The sequence below is a fragment of the Mus caroli genome, chromosome 6, assembly GCF_900094665.2.
Source record: "Mus caroli chromosome 6, CAROLI_EIJ_v1.1, whole genome shotgun sequence".
Classification (NCBI taxonomy): Eukaryota; Metazoa; Chordata; class Mammalia; order Rodentia; family Muridae; genus Mus; species Mus caroli.
The window spans coordinates 24,231,764-24,239,598 of NC_034575.1; the positions used below are offsets into that span (position 1 = coordinate 24,231,764).

General features: G+C 48.2%; 1 non-coding gene across 1 annotated transcript; it reads left to right on the top strand.

Annotated features, from left to right (window-relative positions):
• Positions 1–5,131: 5,131 nt before the first annotated feature.
• Positions 5,132–5,203, top strand: Trnap-agg. The gene has a single exon. It is a non-coding gene; the product is annotated as a tRNA-Pro (tRNA).
• The last annotated feature ends 2,632 nt before the right edge of the window (positions 5,204–7,835 follow it).

The window sequence follows — 7,835 nt, forward strand, 5'->3', positions numbered from 1 at the left end:
CACACACACACACACACACACACACATTACCCAACACAAATGTTCACCCACAGGTAGGATGCTACAGAGATTGCTAAAAAAAAAATAAATAAAATAAAATAAAATAAAATAAAATAAAATAAAATTCATCTGAGGGTCCAGAAACCACCTGGGCAGGGCTTGAGGATAGAGCCAAAGGCCACATGGCATGTGTCAACTCAACAAGCATTGCACAAGTCAGCCTCAGCTACTTCCTGTGGCTCCTGACTGTCATGGATTCAAGACACCTGGGGCTCTCTTACTCCTTATGCAAGGCTGAGTAGTAGCCACCTCTTTAGCCTCACAGATGCCCAGATACCTGCTCAGACAGTCCCCTTCCATATCAGAGGGCTTGGGATAAAAGAATGGACCCAAATTGGAAGGAACCTAGACCCAGTTAAGATGTGCCAGAGGACCCAGTGAGGTTGAAGCCAACGAGTATCACCAAAGCACACATTCTCACCAACACCAGGCGGAAGGTCACCTCTCCGGTGACCTTGAATCCATGCAGTAGGGGACAGATGGGAGGTTCTGAGAATAAGGCATGGGCAAAAGAGGAAGAAAAGACCATGACCCTAAATTGGAGGCACTCTCTTTGACTTCTTCCTCAGCTCACTAGCCCACTCTCGTTCTTGGGAATGCTTTTCCTTTCTTTAAAAAAAAAATATAAGTATGTATGTGTGTATAAGTGTGCACATGACCATGTGGGTCTAAGCAGAGGCCAGAAGAGTATGTCAGAGTCCTCTGCAGCTGCAGCTACAGAGCGCTGGCTGTGAGCTGCCCATTGTGGGTGCTAGGAATGGTCCGGTCCTTTATCAGAGCAGCAAACTCTAAACTGCTGAACCCCTACTTTTCCGTTCTTGACACTGCCTGCATTTTTATTTCTAAATATATTCTCCCTGACAGACTGAGCTTTCTCAGTTTCTCTGACCTTCATGGCCAACTGCTCCTCCCTAAAGAAAAGAGGCCCCCTCCCCTCCGTTTGTGAACAACTGATTTAACTGTACATTATAAATGTTCTGCATCCTGGGACAGGGGGATGTTTCCTTAACCGACTTAGGGGTTTTTCTTCTATTCTCATCAAGGGGTCACAGTCTCTTACTCCCAAACAGATGACAGTAGATTCGGAGGAATCCATGAATGAACAGCAGAGCAGAAGAAAAGCGGCAGCACCAAGCTAAAAGTCTGAAAGTGAAAGATGATCAGAGTCACAGAGTTAGCTTCATGCACTCCAGAAGGAACTCCTTCACAGAGTGACGAGTGGGAGAGTCTATGCAAGGGATAATGCAAACTACCCACTCTCAGGGTCATGACAGGTAAGAATGCCTCTCTGGGGGACTTCACAGGCAAGACATTGGTGGGACACAATAAACAATGTCCTCAATAGCAGACACAAGAAGTCATCACTATTTCACTGACTCAAGATGGACTCACAGCAGAAGCCAGAAGCACTGGGTGAGGCAGAATTCCGGAAATCCATGGGCTCCTCCAGTCCGGGGAAAGTCTGGTATCTGGAGGTTTGAGATGTGTTTTCCTTGTCCTAATCATTTTTCTTCTCTGCTCAGTATTTATAAATTTCAACAAATTACCAAAAGAATATACAGGCTCCACCTACTCAGTTAACCCTTTCAGAGACAACTAGGATTAGCTCATGCCCTGGAACACATGCAGAGGTCAGAGGACAACTTGTGGGAGTTGGTTCTCTCCTTCCACCATCTGGGTCCATCAGCCTTGACAACAGTCACCCTCACATACTGGGCCATCTTGCCAGCCAGCTTTTGATACACAGGTGACAATGAGCTTGACTTGTGTTGTGACAGTTCTGCTGGGTACTGACCCACAAGATTCTCCAGACATGGGCTGGCGAGATGGCTCAGCAGGTAAGAGCACTGACTGCTCTTCTGAAGGTCCTGAGTTCAAATCCCAGCCATCACATGGTGGCTCACAACCACCCATAATGATATCTGACACCATCTTCGGGTGTGTCTGAAGACAGCAACAGTGTACTTAATAAATAAATCTTTGGAGCGGGACTGACCAGAGTGAACAGAGGTCCTAAATACAATTCCCAACAACCACATGAAGGCTCACAACCATCTGTACAGCTACAGTGTGCTCATATGCATTAAATAAATAAATAAATAAATCCTTTTAAAAAGATTCTCCAGACACGTGATTGGAATCAGGACGGTCTGACACGCTTTACTGGATATGAGGGGGGTCCCCAAGCCCTCCTCAAGCTTGGGAGAAAATGCGGGAGCTCCAGGGGTACATCCAGGAGCCTCTCTAGAAAATTCTGTTTGATGTAGAAACACGTGAACCATGACGGGCCTGGAATCTAACAGCATGAACCCAGGGCACAGCCATTTAAGTCTGGCACTAAACCGAAGGCAGGTGCTGGTGGACTTCCTCTACCAGGACGCTCTCTCCCGGCTCCCCTTCCCTTCCTCCTGTGCAGGAGGCATTTGAAAGCATGGGAAACTGCAGAGATGAGATGGCCAGCATTCAGTGAACAGTATGATGCTCCAGAAAGGCCACACAGAGAAGAACAAGCCTGCCCCAAATCCAGAGCCCTCCCCCACCTAAAAGCACCGCCTGAGACCTAAGTGGAGTTTCAGCTCTGAAACATCTTCAGCAAAGACCCCCCCTCACCCACCAAGGAGAACAATTTCAAGAATGTGCGCTGAGGTCATGGGGTGACACGTTGAGTAGAGTTGTATTTATAAGCCAGTTGAAGCGCTGGAACAGCTACAGGAAGAAGCCCCTCGGGTTTGAGAATAAAAGAGCCCTTCTGCCCTACCACTCCCCACAGTGACTAGTGGACAGAGTTCCCTGTATGGTACAGAAGCTCCTGAGTGGCCATAATAAAACTTTAACAACCTCGGAGCAAAGGAAAGCTGGCTAGTCCACTCACAGAAGTGAGGCCAGTTCGCATTCTTCAAAGGTATCACTTCCCAGGGTGGGCTCTACTCAGGACTTCCCTGAACATCTGTTTCCACTTGGAGTTTCTTTTGTGTGTGCACGTGCCTGGGACTTTCATTCATTCCATAGACCTCTGCTAAGTGGCAACTGCAGGCACAGTGACATGGAGAATTCAGTAAGGTTGGTCCTGCCACGTGCTTAAGCAGACCAGGCATACAGATCTGCTGAGAGCCACTGGCACCATCGGGCTTGCCAAAGGCCAGGTACAGCTTAGACTCAAAGACCACTAAGACAGACCTCTGCCCCCACGGAGCTCCCCGCTCATAGGAGCCCCTGCCAAAAGCAAGCAAGGGTTCTATGTGTGTTAGGTGTGAAATAGGCCGGGCTAAGACCACTGCTTCTCCTACAGGGCCCTCACATTTGAACCATGATCTCACCTCTTTGGGGATCCTTCCCACCTGTCAGGCCCCTCCATGTACCCTTAGGCTGTGGGTAGATCATCATCCTGTGAATGGAAGTTCTCAGAAAAAAGCTATGCCTATGTTAAAGGTTCTATGAGACTGACTGACTGGTCAGAACTTCGTGACTGTGCCAGCTGCCACAGCAGCTCAGTTGGAAGGACGTTGGACTGAAGACTTTAATAACTGTGGAATATTGGAATGTTGCTGATCTGAAGCTAATTATCTTGGGCTGTCTTGATCCACATTAATAGCCATTCATTGCCCACCTCTATGTCCGACCTAGAATCCTTATGACTATCACTTGAAACATTTGAGATGTATTAACAGACCACTAGCTTCCACCATCCATAGACTAAGACTGCCATCAGATAGCAGCTGAAACCCCAGCAGAGATGTCCCCCACTCTGTTCTAACCTATCTACCTTATATTGCCATCAGTGCATTTGAAAGGGACTCAGATTGCTGCTTACATTCTTGTTCTATAACTATAAAAGCTTCATGAAACTGCCACCACTCTAGAAAATGATATTTAAGGCAACCTGATTCTACATTCTTGGGTCGTGGTCTCTCATATTTGGCTCTAGAACAAACTATCTCCTCCTCCTCCTCTTCTTGAGATAGGGTCTCACCATGCAGCCCCCCCCCCGGGGGGGGCCTGAAATGTGCTACATAATCCCTGCTGACATCGGCCTTCTCTCTGGAGCCTCAGTTGAAAGGCTGTGCCACAGCCTGGCCTCAAACCCCATCTCCTGTCATCTCTGAAGTAAGAACTGATTTTGGAGTTAACACTTGGCAGCTTCCCTGCCTCCACCCCCGCCCCCAGCAGGGGCTGTCTGGTGTGGGAAGAGCAGTGGAGGTGTGTGAGGACAGACTCCTGTCTCCAGTTTTCTAGAAAGTCCGAGAAGCTGTGTGTCCTGCATTTAAAGCGGCTTCAGATGCAGATGGCAGCAGAGGCTGAAGCTAGGCAAGAGGAAGCATTCTTGTAACAGGTGGGCACATGGCAAGTGCAGGCGAGTGTCCTTGTCTTACAGCAAGGAACATGGGCCAAAATTAAGAGACTGGTAAAGCACACAGCACATGCCCGGCCCGCAGCAGGCAGTAAGGCTTCTCTTCTGTTAGGTACTCCTCTACCCCGCCCATCTCCGCCCATCCCCCAACCCCTCCCACCTCCAGCTCCACCCCCGATCCCTACAATCCCACCCCCTCCCGTCTTAGGTTACCACAATCACCCGTTTCTGTTGTAGAGCATTTTATACGCTCCATCACCTAGTCCTCACCATCACCCTTAAGGGAGACAGGGCAGGACCTGCCTTTCCAGATGGAAGGAGATGCAGTAGGTTAGCCAAGGTGGCCTAAACAAGGGTGTGCCAGGTCGGGCGTCTGGGCTGGCGCCCAAGAGTTTACCAGGTATGAAGCATCTTTTCCTGGTGGTCTAACCAGGAGCTAAGAAAGAAGAGCAGCTTGGAATTGACAGCAAGAACCCCTAAGAGAACGAAGTATCTGCTGGGGCCTGCCTGGCCCTCTCTTCCCTTCTTCCAACAGTGAGTTTGGAAGTATGAGCTCTGGGTGAAGTCCTAGGCAGAGGAGTGGCCTGCTGGAGCACTGCCTGCCTGGGCTGGGAGCCAGCCTGAGAGGAGCAGCAGAGAAACCGGTCCTAGGAACCACAACTGCTGCAGTTAATGTTGATGATGTGGTAGAGAGGATACATCTGGCCAGGAGTAGTTGCCAGCGGCTCGTTGGTCTAGGGGTATGATTCTCGCTTAGGGTGCGAGAGGTCCCGGGTTCAAATCCCGGACGAGCCCTGTTTATCTCGTTTTTTCCCTCCCCCTTGGCCAACTTCCGCATGCACAGCCTGCTCTTGCCAGAGATCTGGTTAAAGGATCTTGATGGCCAACTGTCGGTCACCTCGGAGTCTTAGTCTATATATGTGGTTGTTTCCACGTGGTCAAACAGGACAAGCATGGTTTTAAAGCATCCACTGGGCTTCCTGTGTGAGGGAGGGGGACTTTGGATCATCTACAGGAGGCTGGAGCCTCACAAAAGCACATGAAAGCCAGGTTCCTGAACCTTGAAATTCCTACAAATACCACACAAATGAAAGAAAGAGTCTTACAGCGGTGTTTCAGTAAACCAGTGTATGTGAGGGAATTTCGCCAAAGAAAGAAAGATGAAAGAAAGAGATAAAAAAAAGGAAAGAGGGCAGGGCGTGGTGGCACACGCCTTTAATTCCAGCACTCAGGAGGCAGAGGCAGGCATCTGAGTTTGAGGCCAGCCTGGTCTACAGAGTGAGTTCCAGGACAGCCAGGGCTACTCAGAGAAACCATGTCTCAAAAGAACAAAAAAAAAAAAAAAGGGAGAGGGAGAGAAAGGGGTGGAGAGAGTGAGTACAAGAGAGTGATCTACTGAAGAATCAACACAATACTATGATTTGTGTAGGATTTCCCAGCTTTTCCTACTGTTTCTAAACAGGAAGTACAAGATGCATTGGTAACTCTGTGATGCGACCGACCATCCATGTGTTTCTCCGACGGACTTGATCAACCATCCCGGGCATGGATACAAGCGTTTAGGTGCTTGCTCAGAACACTGCGGGTCCCCTGGCCCCACACCTAGCTGGGGAGCTATTGGCAGTTGGTAGCTGCTGGGGAAGGGAGAGTCAGTCGCGTTCTGGCTTGGAGCCCCTGGTAGGCTGCCTGTGCTCCAGTGCAGAGCGCCACACCCATGCACACACTGGTGACACAAATACAGCTCAATGAGTTATTTAAAAAAGACGGAAGTGGGGACACACTGGGGCAGAGGCTGTGGGGAGTGGGGAGTAGGTATGATCAGGACATATTGGATACACGTATGAAATTATTAAACAAATGAATTAGAAATATAATGGAAAAGTCAGATAACCAAACGCCAAACCCACCCTCACTGAAGCCACTTCTTAAACCATAAACTCTGTGCCCCACCTCCTTACCGCGGCCACACCCAGGCAAAATATTCCTCCTTCAGCATCTGTCCCGAGGGTAATCCTGAGGGCAGCCTACTTTGCACGTGTGCCCCTCTAATCAATGCTTTGGATTCATCAGCCAAGGAGAGCTGCTCTCCTTAGGATCCCTACTGGAAAAAAAATAAAGTAAAAATAAAAAGCTGGGTGCTGGTGGCACCACACATCTTTAACCCAGCACTCCGGAGGCAGAGGAGAGTGGATCTATGAGTTTGAAGCTAGCCTGGTCTACAGAATGAGTTCCAGGAAAGTCAGGGCTACACAGAGAAACCCTGTCTTCAAAACAAAACAAAACAAAACAAGACAAGAATCCCTACCGGTCTATCCTTTATATGGCTCCACCAGTAGTACCCTGTCACCATCTTTGGGGCGGCTCCCAGATGGGGTAAAATTATTCCATGGGATTCCTCCTAAGGAGAATAGATAGAACCTAGCAAACAAGAATGCTCTGAGAGCTGGGGTGACACAATATGAAAACTACTACAGAGTAAGCACACATCAAATAGGAAAGATCAAGGCAAGAAAGTCATGAAAATAGGGCACAATAAGTAGAAAGAGATTGTTGAGAGAATAAAATAAAACATTAAAAAGTGAAAAGCAGGGGACTGGGAAGATGGTCAGTGGTCAGAGATCTTGGGTTTGATTCCCAGCATCCACATGGCAGCTTGCAACTGTCTATAACCATAGAGGGTCCTACACCATTTTTTTTCCTTCCTCGGGAACCAGGCACACACAAATGGTGCACAGACCACATAAAATAGAAATAATCTTTTAAAGGGTTGGTAATGAAGCACAGAGTGCTTGCCTAGCACACACAAAGCCACAGTGGATGCGGATCTGTAATCTCAGGCACCAGGGAGTGGAAAGAAAAGGATCGGACCTTCAAGGTCGTCATCAGCTATACAGGAGTTTCAGGACTGCCTGAGATATAAGACCCTGTCAAGAAACAGCAGGGGTGGGGTGTGGGGTGGGGGCAGCAACAAGGATGCACCAAACAGATTAGACTCAGAGAGAAGTAGTGACCGGAAGATAGAACGAATACAAACCATCCAGAAATGTGGACAATAGGAAAATCACCTGAGACAGAATAGTTAAAAGGCTACGGGCGAGACTGAGGCACGCTAAGAGGCTGAGCAAGTACAAGAAATGTACTGTTAAAAACAAACAAACAAAAAAAAAGGTTCTGAGAGCTTACCAGTCTCAAAACACAGGCATAAGTCCTCAGTTTGAAGAACCCTGAGCTCACTTGGGTGGGAAAACTATAAAAATGAAGAGAAAGAAAGACCTTAAACTCACCCAGAAAGAAAAGTATCTAGTTGTTGTTGGTAGCTCTCTCTCTCTCTCTCTCTCTCTCTGTGTGTTATATAAGAGCCTGTCTCAAAAAAAGAAAGAGAGAGAGAGAGAGAGAGAGAGAGAGAGAGAGAGAGAGAGAGAGAGAA